Source organism: Palaemon carinicauda, chromosome 9, assembly GCF_036898095.1.
Source record: "Palaemon carinicauda isolate YSFRI2023 chromosome 9, ASM3689809v2, whole genome shotgun sequence".
Taxonomy (NCBI): domain Eukaryota; kingdom Metazoa; phylum Arthropoda; class Malacostraca; order Decapoda; family Palaemonidae; genus Palaemon; species Palaemon carinicauda.
In genome coordinates, this window is record NC_090733.1 from 51,961,494 (window position 1) to 51,976,493 (window position 15,000).

Below are 15,000 nucleotides of genomic sequence, written 5' to 3' on the forward strand. Positions count from 1 at the left end.
TTCATATGAAATGCATCATGTAAAAAAAAAAAAAATTGAAAATAAGAAAAGTTAGCAGTAGCAAAATTATATCCATTGGAACAAATGTTCATACTGTATTTTAGCCTATGAATTAAGTATTGAAATTATCAACTAGTACTAGATAAAGCAATTGATACCTGTGTTGCTTCGTACCTAAATATCTTCAGCCTGCATGAGAGTGATGATCAATTAGAAAAGTTATCTTCACACAATCTATTATAATCGACAATAATGATAACAAAAATGATAATGAACATGAACAGGCATAAAACTAATCCATATACATAGATCAACAAAAGCAAGAAAAATAGTTTTTTGGATGCTCCCGAATATGGCATAATAAATTAGAGGCTGATAAGAAACGGCATTATCAATAATAGAAAAGAGGAGAATAACGTAATGTGTCCAAACAGTGTAACTGAATACAAGCACACACATACAATAATAAAAAAAGAAAATGGCACTATCGTATTGAACAAATCAAAATAAAGCTGGCGATATACAATTCACAATCATCTTGTCACACATCATAAGCAGTTCCCAAGAATCCCCGATAGCATTCGAGTGTGCACTGATATTTTCCCATTGGTTGACCCTTAATTTTCCATTTATTTCTGTATTTTCCCTTAAGTTATCAAATTCCCCCTTTTTCTACCTTCTTTGGGATTCTAATGAACGTATATAACTGGAAGTAACTTCAAAACGAATATTTGATACAATATTTCGAAAGGAGGTTTATAAGAGTTAGCATGCAAAATAGCAAATTGATTATTATAAAATAAAAACTTGCAATTTAGCATTCCCTTATACTAGAGGTATACGAGTCTTAAAAACGCTTATAGGTATACATACACGCGCGCACACTATATATATATATATATATATATATATTTAGACAAATAGATATATTGATATATATATACATATATATATATATATATATACACACACATATATATATATATATATACACACATATATATATATATGTATAGAGAGAGAGAGAGAGAGAGAGAGAGAGAGAGATAGATATATATATAGACAGCTAGATAGATATACAGTATATATATATATATATATATATATATTTATATATATGCATATAAATATCGATAAATAGATAGATATACAGAAGTATTGTATATACAAGGTATATATATATATATATATATATACATATATATATAAATATATATATGTGTGAGTGTGTGCGTGTGCATATATATATATATAAATATATATATATATATATATATACATATATATATATATATATGTGTGTGTGTGCGTGTGCATATATATATATATATATATATTATATATATATATATATGTGTGTGTGTGTGTGCGTGTGCATATATATATATATATATATGTATATATATAAATATATATATATATGTGTGTGTGCGTCTGCATATATATATATATATATATATGTGAATATATATAAAGATATATATATATATATATATATGTACACATATATATATGTAAATATATAAATATATATATATATATATATGTATACATATATGTATATATATATATATATATGTATATATAATATATATATATATATATATACTATAATATATATATATATATATATGTATATATATATATATATATATATGTATATAATTTAAATATATAATATATATATATATATAGTGTTGTGTGTGTGTGTGTGTGTGTGTTACGACGCTTGTCAGGCCGTGGTGCAAGTTCTTATTGCACGATAAGAGGAGGTCAGTGTTGACAGAAATATTCAGCAGTAAAAATGGTCAGCGGAAACGAAAAGACTTGGGAAACTTAACACTATTTATAACAACAATTTTTAGAACAGTCAACCTTGTGACTACCTAACAATTGGAATTAACAACTTACAACTAACTATTAAAACTAACACTTAACAAATAACAATTAACAATTAACAAATAACCATTAACCAAATCCCCCAACGGGAAACACCACACTCTCAACTAGAGAGAGTCTAACATTTAATTATTTAACAAATTCCCCAACGGGAAACACCACACTCTCAACGAGGAGAGAGTGTAATAACTTATTAACTGAAAACACACAAAATACAAAGTATATACATATTCTCACACTCTTTGGGGCTGGATGAAATCACCACCTGCTCCAACCCAAAGTAGCGACTCCAATTACACTCAGCTACCGTAGGGAATGCAGCTTAGCAGGACTCCTCATCATAGGGAGGGAAATAGAGTCCCAGCCCCCAAAAAGGTAAACAATCTCTCCTACCTGGCAACTGCCTCCCTACATGACACCACGAGCTCCAAAGCTACTGCAAACTGACTATGTCGAGGATGATGAAGTGACAGTGGTGTCTCTCCCTCGTCCACCTTGAAGCCGGGGATTCCTACGTCGGTGCTGCGGACTGCAGAGAGAACACGCAGGATTTGAAATCACCACAGGTGGCAGAAATGCACCTGCTAAAAGCCATCGAACGTTGGTGTCGCAATCCTCGGAAAAGCGCTCATAAGCCAGCTGCTGAAGTAGGTCCGGGTAACCTCAAGCTTGAACTGTCCTTTAGCAATCGAGTTCCTCGCATGTGAACACAGGTGTCTCTTCTCAACAAGGTCTCAAAAAACAGAGAAAAAATAAATGTTAAACTAGACACTTATAAATCTTTAAGCGAATGGGGAGGAGGTTAAAGCATCACGTTCAAATGAAGAAAAAAATTAAATTTACAACTAAACCCATATAAACTAAAGCTTAAACTAATTTTAACATAAAACAAAAATGCAATAACAAGGCCTGACGAAAACAAAACCAAAAAATTACGTTAAAACATAATACCTTCCTCCCTGAAGAAAAAAAAAAATTGTAAACAGAAAAATTAATATTTTTTTTTTATATACAAATGGAAATGCACATCTAAAATAAGAACAATAAGTATAAAGAATAGAAATCAAAAGCTTTATATAGCTTACCATTAATTTTAAAGTTGCAATATTACCGTAGTTAGTCAAAAATCTCCTATTGTATGGAAACAAATCTACCTAACTAAACTTAAATAAACTTAATGTTACGCCTACAGACATAACCTTAATCTGCAATACACCGGTTTTATAGTCCCAAAAAGTTATATATATATATTATTATACAATCAAAAAGGTCTATTGGGGACAAATATATAATTAATTTAGGGGAACCTTTATAAAACACTACAGTGTATACCACTCAAGAAACCTCCTAAACTTTATCTACAAAGCTAAAAAATGTTTGATACAACCTCAAAGGAGAAACGAGCAAGGTGGTATATGAGAAGGATCAGGCAAGCACACTAAATTCTAGAAATGGTATCAGGAATTTTGGTGTCAGTCCCTTTAATATGTTTTATAAACAAATTGAATTCCTGCAGAAAAAGGGCCCAGCGCAAAATCCTCTGGTTTGCTCCCTTCATCCGCTTAATGAAAACCAGATGATTGTGATCCGTCCATATCTCAACCGGGAAAGAAAAATTAGTCATGTACGACTTAAATAGTTAAGAGCGCGGACCAAAGAAAGAGCTTCCTTTTTTATAGTGGAGTAACGTTTTTCTGCTGCCAGAAGCTTTTTTAATATAGAAAGACACAGTATGAACACCGTCCTCCTTTCTCTGAAAAAGGACACCTCCAATGCCGACGTCACTGGCATCTACTGCTATAATTAAAGGCTTTTGAAAATCTGGGGAAATCAAAATTGGGGTTAGTAATAATACTGATTTAAGTTTATTAAAAGATTCTTCACACTGATCCGACCACCAAAACCTTTTTCCTTTTTTCTAATAAACTCGTAAGAGGCTGAGCAGGATCAGAGTAATTACGCACAAATCTGCGGTAAATAACCCGTCATGCCCAGCACTCTTCTTACCTCTCTAATATTAACAGGCCTTTTCAATTTTATAATTGCCTCGAGGTTAGCTTGTTTTGGAGCCACCTGACCTAATCCAACCTTATGACCCAAATAACAACGCTTGGCCTGGCCCAATGCATACTTAGCCAAATTAAAAACTAACACGGAAGGACCTAAGGGCTTCGAAACCTTACGTAACCTTAACATGTGTGTATCCCAGTCATTACTATATACTACCAAGTCATCAATATAAATTTCCACTCCTCCCAAACCACAAATTACCCCTATTCATGAGCCTTTGTAAAAGTACATGCAGCAATTTTCCATCCAAAACGCATAACCTTACACTCATATAGGCCAAAACGGAGTGACAAATGCAGATATTTCACGAGCTCGGTCGGACACTGGAACCTGCCAATAACCCTTAAAAGATCCAGCTTAGTAATAAATTTGGCAGAACCAATCCGATCCAGACAATCATCAATACGAGGGAGAGGAAAAAGAATCAGTTTTCTTATTGGCATTCACTTAACGGTAGTCCACACACACGGAAACTTACCGTCGGCATTCTTTACTAATACAATAGGAGAACTCCAGGGACTTACAGATGGTTGAATAAGGTTATGTTTCAACATATACTCTATCTCCTTACTGACCAAATCCCATTTTACTTGGTTCAGCCAGTAAGGACTCTGCTTCACAGGGGAAGCATCACCTATATCAACGTCATGACTTAAAATATTTGCCCTACCTGGAGCATCCAGAAAAAAAGATCTGAAAAGGAATAAATCAAATTAAGCACATCTTCCAGTTTGTTAACATCTAAATGATCTAAACTACTTTTTAATATCTCGATATTTTGCATATTTGCACCCAATGGATCCGAAGGAAACTGACACCCTAACTCATCAGAATCCTCAGGGAGACACATCCAATACCACAGACACAGGCTCGGACACAATCGCTAATGGATAACCTTGCTTACCAATATAAGGTTTCAGACGATTAACATGAAATATTCTACATTTACAGCTTGAACCGGGAGCTTCAATTTCATAGTTAACCTCTGACATTTTCCTCAAAACCCTCCAATGGCCCTTATATCTTGGTTCTAGAAAACTATCCCGGTCCATCCTCAGCACAAAAACCAACTCCCCAGGTTCAAATGAATGTATCTTTACCTTTTTGTCAAGTTGTTTTTCATTACTGACTGAGATCGGTCCAAATTTTCCCAGGCAACTTCAAGGCACTAACCATTCTCCCTTCAAGTCTTCCACAAACCTTTTAACATTTCTTTCCTCCTTTTAGTTGGATTTGAGCATTTCAAAAACAATTTCCAATTGTCCATGAACCTTGTGCCTAAATACCAACTCGAAACGAGCTACACCAGTTGAAGCGTAAGGGTGATTCCTGATAGCAAAGAGGGCAAAATAGAGGGCTTTTTCCCAGTCTCTATCATGATCATAACAATGTTTCTTCAGGACAGACTTGAAGGTTTGGTGGAACCTTTCCACCACCCTTTAAGTCTCCGAGTGATAAGGTATGCTGGTAACATGCTAAATGGCCAGTTCATCACACTTACCCCTAAATATCTTACTCATGAAATTCGTCCCGCATTTGGTCTGAATTACACGAGGGAGGACCATACCTGGAAAAGAAAAAAACATTAATTTTTCAAAGACCTACCACATCAATTGCTAACTCAGAAAATGGGTCACCTATAGCAGGTATGGGATGCAACGGGGCTTTGGGGATCCCTTGTTTTGGTTTACCTATAACCTGACAAGTCCTCACACTCTCTGATAAACTGCTTCACACTCAATTTAATTCCAGGCCACCAAAAATACCTAGCCAGGCTATGAAAAGTTTTTAACACACACAAATGACCTGAAAAAAAAGAGATTAGTATGACCTAACTCCAAAACAGGAATTTCTGTATTGAGAAGGTACCACAATCTGTTCCACCCGACCAGTTTTATTCAAATTATCAGATGCGGGATAACTAAACCTATATAATAAGACCTTTACAACTCAAACCTAGGTTTAGTCAGAGTCTCAACATCGCCCAAATCAAAATTAAATTCATCTTTTTGAGCTTTAATAAAAACACCTCTTTCCCAATCAAGTTTCATATTAACTACATCACTACAACTACTTCTCTACTGGCCAGGGACTTAAAACATCTAACTCTACACTACTTAACATTAAACCATCATCACTCTCCACATCAAGGTAAATTAGCAGCTTTTGCTGCGGACCGAGTCTTACAGCCACGGGACTAGCATTTACTGATAAATAGAGGGAAAAGATCCCGTCCTTCCCTATCCAGCATACCATTTCCCAGGATACCATCAATACCCGGCAGTAGACTATCCACCACAGCTAACTCAGTGACGCGATCATATCTTGGAAAAGACATGCGAACATTAACTAAAAGACTGGACACAAACTGAATCTGGAAAACCTCCCAATAATACGAAATTTCCAGTATATTTTTCAAAACCATTTAGATCCCTCTTTAGGACTAATGACCAGGCAGAACCAGTGTCCCTAAAAAACTTCACCTGGACAAACGAGAGTCAAAAAATCAACTTTCCAGGCCTCACATATTTGTCCTACTTGATTCACGATTGGGGTTTGGGAGTATTAGGCTTACTACTATTTACTAAACTACTCCTATCTACTATAGGTCTGTCTACAGGACTACTGCTACTAACCTCTAACTTATCATTAACCAAGGCTACAGGACTTTGATTAGTGCACTGTAAGTACATCCTACGAGCATTACACTAGTTTTGAAAATGGCCAGGTTTCTAGCTCCAAAAACAGCTTCCTTCACGGCCTAAGCTTCTATTTACATTATACCTGTTATTTCTGCCACCTGGGAAGTCTTTTATTAGCAAAACTTTAGGGGAAGGAGGACCTCCTTAGATTCTATCCCTAAGTAGGGATATGGGGAGTCGACGAGGATGTTTCCCCTCTCCTACCACTATTAGGGGAGGAAGATGTTTGATTATTTAAAGTCTTATACGAAAAACTACCACTACCTGAACGGTGAGTCAATAAAAATTCATCCGCTAACTGAGCGGCACTACTTAACTTTACACTTTCTACCTCCTCCAGATGAACTCTCAACTCCCTGCTACAGGCATTCTTAAACTCCTCAAGGAGCAACAGTTCACTTAACACAGCGAAAGGGACTATCTGACGACTTTTCAGCCAGTCGTCGAACTGTTCCTCCTTGATGTGCCCAAACTTCACAAAAGACTGTGCAGGGTGTTTCATATAGTTGCGAAACCGGAGGCGATAGGCCCTCAGGGACCAAGTCAAAAGACTTTAAAATTAAAGCTTTTAGCTTCTGGTAATCCCAAGCTGCTCCCTCCTCCAAGGCATTATACACCTGCATTGCCTTGCCCACTAGCCCTACACTGTATTAATTCAGTCCATATATCTGCGGGCCAAGACAATCGGGAGGCCACACGCCCAAATGCCTTAAGGAACTCAGACATCCTTTTCGTCAAACACTGACACCAATTTTAGTTCAGCACCTAAATTAAACCGATCTTGGAAGGTATTTATCAAATTGGCCCCCTACAACCTAGCCATCCTTATATTTAATTTCGCCATCTCCAGCCTATGACACCTTACCCGCTCGTTCTCCTCAAACTCCATTTTTCGCAACTCTATGTATTTGCAAATAAGGTTGTATTCCTTCTCCACCTTGGAGTCACCCAATGCATTAACAGGGGCCAAAGATTTGAAGGGTACATAATCAGGGGGGCGGCCAAGAACGGATTAGAGGACACATTACCCGGACCCTGGGGAAAATTTGCTGGACCCTCGTAAATGGTACCTACGACAGGAGGATCCTCAAACCGAGTTAGACCAGCCCTCATACTTACTTTGTCCTCTTCTAAACCCTCACTCAATCTCTCCTCACTATCACCCAATTACCTCACTCTCACTTTCTGAATGCTCAGCTTCAGCTAACTCTTGTTTTATTTTATCCCTAACTACTACCAATATCTCTGGCTCTGGTGTCCTTCGTCTTCGGCGGAACGCCCAACCACTTAGCATACTCAACTAACTGTTTCTTACCTAGCAGGGGAAAATACTTAAATCAATTAACTGACCCCAAAAACTCAGCTGGATCAATATCAAATTCCTCCATTGCGAAAATAAATAAATAAATAAATAAATAAATTCAGGGGAAGAAAGGCAACACTAATACGAAAAAATTAATATTGAAGAGTCCACCCGAGGTGTCGCTCCACCGACCAAAATACCGGATGCTCTGAGCTCTCTATCCTGTCACGGTCGCCAAATATGTTACGACTCTTGTAGGGCCATGGTGCAAGTTATTTATTGCACGATAGAAATACCCAGCTGTAAATTGGTCAGTGGAAACGAAAACACTTTGGTAAACTTAACAATATTTGGATAACAACAAAATTTAGAACAGACAGCCTTGTGACTACCTAACAATCAGAATTAATAATTAACAACTAACAATTAACACCTAACAATTAACAACTAACAATTAACAATCAATTGTCAATCCCCCAACGGGAAAAACCACACTCTTAACGAGAGAGAGTCAAACATTTAAATAATTAACCACACACACAAGAAAAAATATGAAAATATGTATTCTAACACTCTTTGGGGCTGAATAAAAATCATACCATGCTCCAACCAAGGTAGCGACTTCACTAACACTCAGCTATTGTATGGAGTGCAGCTCAGCAGGACTCCTCTTCAAAGGGAAGGAAATGGGAAGTCCCAACCCAAAGAGAAGTTAAACAATATCTCCTACCTAGCAAATGCCTCCCTACATGCCACCTCGAGCTCCAAAGCTCCCGCCACTGCCTATGTTGAGGATGCGTTGACGGCGGTGTCTCTCCCGCGTCCACCTTGAAGCCCGGATTCCTACGTCGGCGCTGCGGACCACAAAAGAAAACACACAGGAACTGAAAAATCACCGCAGGTGGCAGAAATGCACCTGCTAAAAGCCGTCAAACATTGGTGTCGTAATCCTCAGAAAGCTAACATAGGCCAGCTTGCTGCAGATGTAGAAATAGTTGATTGGAGAATGACAATTGCATTCAGGGGAAAATAGTCGAATTGACTATTTAGTTCGTTCTACTTTTTGTTCTTATTTTTGGTTGTTTGTTTATGGACGGAAAGTTAACTGAATGATTGCCATTTGTTAATATTAAATGTAAATTTTTTACTTTCCCCTTTTTGTATTCTAATTGAATTAATTAATTTAATGTTAAATATATTCCTTATAAGGAAACAGTTTTGTTTTCCCGTCTTTATTTTTTCAACGGTTGTTCGAGAGTTTCGGACAAGGGAAAAGAAAACGGAGTTTTAGTCTGACTTGGAGTTACTCTCTGCAGAATTACAGTACCGGCCGGGTCTTTGGAACGAGTGTTATTTCTGCCTTTAAAAAGTGAACTCAAAAATTTGAAAAAACCAAGACCTCCGTTCCTGGAATTTAGAGCAGGTAAGTTGAAAAAATAAAGACTTGATTAGTCATTGATTTGAGTTAGATCATTTTAACACAGTAGGTCTGGAGAGCGTCGAGCTCGAAACTGTGTCTTCAAACAATTAAATTCCTTGCACGTAGACACAGGTGTTCTCTTCTCACCAAGGACTCAAAAACCACAGAAAAGAAACAGGCGTTAAACTAGACACTTATAAGTCTTTAAGCGAGCGGGGAGGAGGTTAAAGCAGCACTTCAAAAGGAAAAAAAAAATTTACAATTGAATCCTTATTAATTAATTCTTATGCTGATTTTACATAAAAACGAAAATGCAGTAACAGGGACTGACGTAAACAAAAGCAAAAATCACGTTAATACATAATAATAATAATAATAATAATAATAATAATAATAATAATAATATAATAATAAACACACACACACCACACACACTCACACACACACACACATATATATAATATTATATATATGTGTGGTGTGTGTGGGTGTGTGTGTGTATGTGTATATATAAATATATATATATATATATATGCGTGTGTGTGTAATACGCACACACACACACACAACACACACACACACATATATATATATATATATATAAATATGTATATATATATATATATATATATGTATGTATATATATTATATATATATATATTTATATATATATATATATATATATATATAATGATTTCCCGTTAAAAAGGGAAAATAATGCCCTTTAAGTTTTGAAACTAAATGTTACTAACATGGTTTAATTTTCAAAAGTGTGGTATATTATCAATAATATCCCTAACAGTTTCATAATAGCCTACGTTTTCAATACAAATCGTCATTTTTGCTTCTATATACTCCGTAATAATTGATGTTCGTGGAATATTATAATATACAAAACGAGTGATGTCACTCAACGCCTTTTACTAACTGCATCGTTGTGTAGCTGCATTCACAAGGATCTCAAATACAGGTATTTATAACCACTTTTCATGATAGAAATAAAATTAATAACTTATTGTAATTATATTCAAGAAGATTATTTTATTAACCCAAACATCAAAATAATTTAGCTCTATACTATCAAACGTAAAATTTTTGTAACTATATCTCATTGTTACACTAACCTAACCTTTTTGATGAATAAGAATTTAAAACATTTGCAATGTATTTTTTTTTTTCTTAATTTGTAAGTCATCAGCTATAAATACGTCAATAAAACAGTGTACTTTTGACGTTTCAAAAGAAGGTATGTAAAATATTTCTGAAATAAATTACCGAGAACATTTTGTAAGTATTCCGAACTTAATTAATGTATAATTGCCATTACAGCGTACTTTAACGCCCATTGAATGCCTATTATATCAGACGCTTCAAAGGATGAAGTTGTATATGATATCTTTTCTTACATTCAGTGACAACCGCAGGGCTTTATTTTACGACATATTTGAATATATAACTTAGGTAGCACTATTGTATAAAGTAAGTAATGGCTATTAATAGTTGTACTCTGCCTGCTGGTTGCAGGATTCTTTACCAACTGGGTATGATTACCATATTTGCAAGTATCAAGTCGTGGAGCAAGGATACGACACGGACTTCAGAATAGCTATTTGCACCGAAGAAAATGCTAGACGTTGGATCAACCACTACCAACAGATTAGAATAATAACTCTTCGAGTATCAGCAACAAAACCTACCAATGGTTGGGACAACCTTTTCAAAATCTTTTATCGATGTCAGCGCAAGACATTACCACTTTCATTGACAGCCAATCAGAAAACTTCATCCAAGAACACGAACTTTTCAGCACAACTTGATTTGACTGTTAAAAGAATACCTCGAAAATTTCTTTAGTAAGTTTCACTAATTAGTAAATAGGAAGGCTTGGGTAGGGATTACTCATGTACCTGTGTAGTAGGAAAATCCAGTTATAAGACGTCAGGTCAGATTACCCTAGGTCATCTCAGAGTAACCCAGGTAGAAGGTGTCAGGTCAGGTCAGGCTAGATCTTCGCAGGTCCACTCAGGTAATATCCCCTATAACAAGAATTCACATTCAATTACTAAAGATCAGGAGTATGATAACATTGTGGAAACCCTTCAAGTAATGTTTTAGTCACCTTACTTAAATACTGATATTGACTTTTTAGAGAGAGTAAAAAGAATGACAAAAATAAAAATCAGTAATGACAGGAATATATCATATGAGGATTGATTAAAGTGACTTTACTTAGACTCATTGGAAAGACGACAAAACCGAGGAAACATTAATTGGGTATCCAAATGGTTCAAGAGCATTATCAAGGGCGGTATAAGCATAATTTTTAAAATAAATTACCAACAGTGAACTACTGTAGAGGCAACGGATGGGAATTATAAATTTGGTTATAGGAGAGACATAGGTAAAACGGGTTTGGTAATAGATTAGTGGATACCTGGAATAGTCTCCGTAATAGCGTACTTAGTGCAAATATTACTACCATTACTAGCTAAAATACAACCTTAATTGGAAAAGCAGGATGTTATAAACACAAGGGCTCCAACAGGGAAAAATAAGTAACACGGTGAGGAAAGGAAATAAACGCATTTTATGAGTATTAAAGAATAAATATAAAATATCTAACGATCACGATGAAACTTAAAATAGAAATGTCATATATAAACTATGAGAGAAACTTGGCACAGCTGGAATAAAACTTCTAAAATACTATATAGTATTGAGCCTCGTGATGGAGAAGGCCTGACTATTAGATGGAACTGCATGCCTAATATTTCGAACATGATGGTACAGTATAAGAAGATTTCAATACAAAGGATGACCGGAATAGTGAAAAACTTTATACAACATCCCCAAAAAACTAATTGAACGAAAATACCAAAGATAAATATCCAGATCAAGAATAGGAAATTAAATAGACCGCAAGTTTTTGTCCAAGGAAGTAAGCTGAGATTCAGCAGTTGAAGACCAGAAAAGAAAAAGAAAGTAAAATGAAAGAAATAAAACATTTCTACCAATTGCTACCAAAAATCTTAAAAGACTTTCTCAGTAGGCTACATTTTTGTGTAATTGAAAAAAAGACAGACGATGTGTTTCTCAAAGGTAAATTTTCAATCATGAATCACACCTAAAATTTTGAAGGAGCTGTATATAGTTAAAAGAAATATTATCAATGCTGAGATCCGGATGTCAAGAACCCAATTCTCCTCGACCTACTTACAGTCATACTTTGAGTATTTTTAGAATTCAACTTCATGCCCCATTTTTGGCACCATCCACTGATTTTCGCTAGATCTCTATTAATGGATTCAGCAACCCAATATCTACATTCAAGAGATGGAATTGAGGCAAATAGTATAGAATCAGCTGCATATGCAACGACCTTGCTTTTAAGAAAAAAAAACATATATAATCTATATCTAGTATGAAAAGTAATGTACTTAATTTTGATTACAACATCAATTTCTTTGGCATATTACTTTTAATTTTCATTTAACTGAAATCTATAACTTTTCTATTCTACAGCCAAAAATGAAGACCTTGACCTGCCGACTTATCCATATGATCAATAGTGCAGATACCCTTAAGCATCGAGACGTTAGTGAGAAGATCATAGAGCTATATGCCAAAGACCATCTGCACTGAATATACATAAGTTGGATACGTAACTACAGCATGAGAATGATTATGTTTATGGAGCTTCAGATCGTTCCAATTGTCCTGATATACAATTGTGTCAGAGGTAAGATTAATATATAGAAAATAAAAGACCTTAGTCATCTGTACATTGATATTAAAGTTGATAAAAATTGAGTTCAGTTATTTTTAATTAAAATCCATTTTTTATTTTAAGTTCAGTTATTTCAATTTACGTATGTAAATGTGTACTGTGAAAAAGTTTTAAGTAAAATAAAAAAAAGAATACAATATGTTATTTTCATCTATTTGCTAATAAATACTCCTATTCTATGTCAGGCTATACAGGAAGATATTTGACAAAGCCTATGGTCCTCCTAATGGGCAGGAGATGCAGCAAGATTTGGAATCAGCCATAGAAAGTTACAATAGTGAGCCAGGAGAGGTTTCTGGTAAAATAAAAGACAAAAATGGTAAGATTGCAATTGTTCTTTGTACACTGCTAATGAAATGTGTGGACCAGTATCATGACTAAAGAGGGGAACTTGTGTTTATTGATGCATCAGGAGGTCTGGATAGATACGATTGTTGAATCTTTATGATGTTGACCCACAGTTGCCTCTTGGATGTCTCATTGTCACATGTGAGTCATGGGACTGCATAACTCACGCTTTAGAGCTCTATTTAGAGATTATACCGAAAGATGTATTATACCGAAAGACTGGACCTTTGGTGTTCTTATCTGATGACATTGAGGCAGAAAGGCAGAGTCTTCATAATGTCTTTCCTGAGGCTACATTGATTCTGTGTTTTTCACTTGCTTCAGGGGAGTTTGGAGGTTCCTGTGGGAAGGGAAGAACAATATCAGAAAGGATCATCGTCCTCATTTGCTTTTACTTTTGAAGAAAAGGACATTCGCCGATAGTGCTCAAGCTCTTGACGAGGTTTATGCTGAGCTACAGGCTAATAGCATAACATGCCTGTACCCAAACTATTTGGTCCACTGAAACAAGCTGCATGACCATCGTCATGCATGGGCTGTGTATTACCAGCATGACTTGTTTGTCCATTGGAACAATACCAATAATTATGCAGAAGCAGCCATGAGGATTCTCAAAGATCAAATTTTTCAACGTATCCGTGCATAAAATATTGTGCAATTACTAGAATTCTTGGTCACACCACTAACATTTTATTATGAACGCTGTCTGACAGACCATGCCAATGGGCATGTGGATGTCACTATTTCCAAGAGATTTTTCCCAGGAGGATCATCAATCCAAAAAGATAGCATCACGAAGATTGATGCCCACATTTATGAAGTGAAAAGCCAATCAGAATTGAAATATTACAGTATGTTATGTTGTTACTTCAATATCGACTTGCACATGCATGACTGTGAGGAATGCTGCCCATAAAAGTACCATTAAACTATTGTAAAACATTTAACATTTTGGTGAATCATCACTGAATATTCATCCCCTGAGGAATCTACGCCAACGTGAACACATACTTTTCCTTGCTACTGGACAAAAGAATGTTCGTCCAGGATGGTTCACATCCCCGCCATTGCTGGAATGCCAATAGATGTGATACCAGACCACATGGACATCGGTGGCGATGCATTAAAATCCACAGAGTCTTCTGTTGAACCGATGACAAGTAGCAGAAGTTTTCCTTCTGAATCTCTGAATGCTCATAAATTACAGCAAAGTCAGTCCAATGAATGGAGCTGCAATCATCTTGATGTTGAGAAGGACGACACCACCAATGCTACTGCTGATGAACTTGCTTCACTGGGAGCTGCATTTCAAAATTGTACCAATTTTGTGAAAAAGCCCAGATAAATTCGCTGAACCCATTGAAATGTATACCAAACAGTTCAACTTTATACAAAAATGTCTGCTCATCCTTGTGCCCTACACACACACACACACACACATATATATATATATATATATATAAATATATAT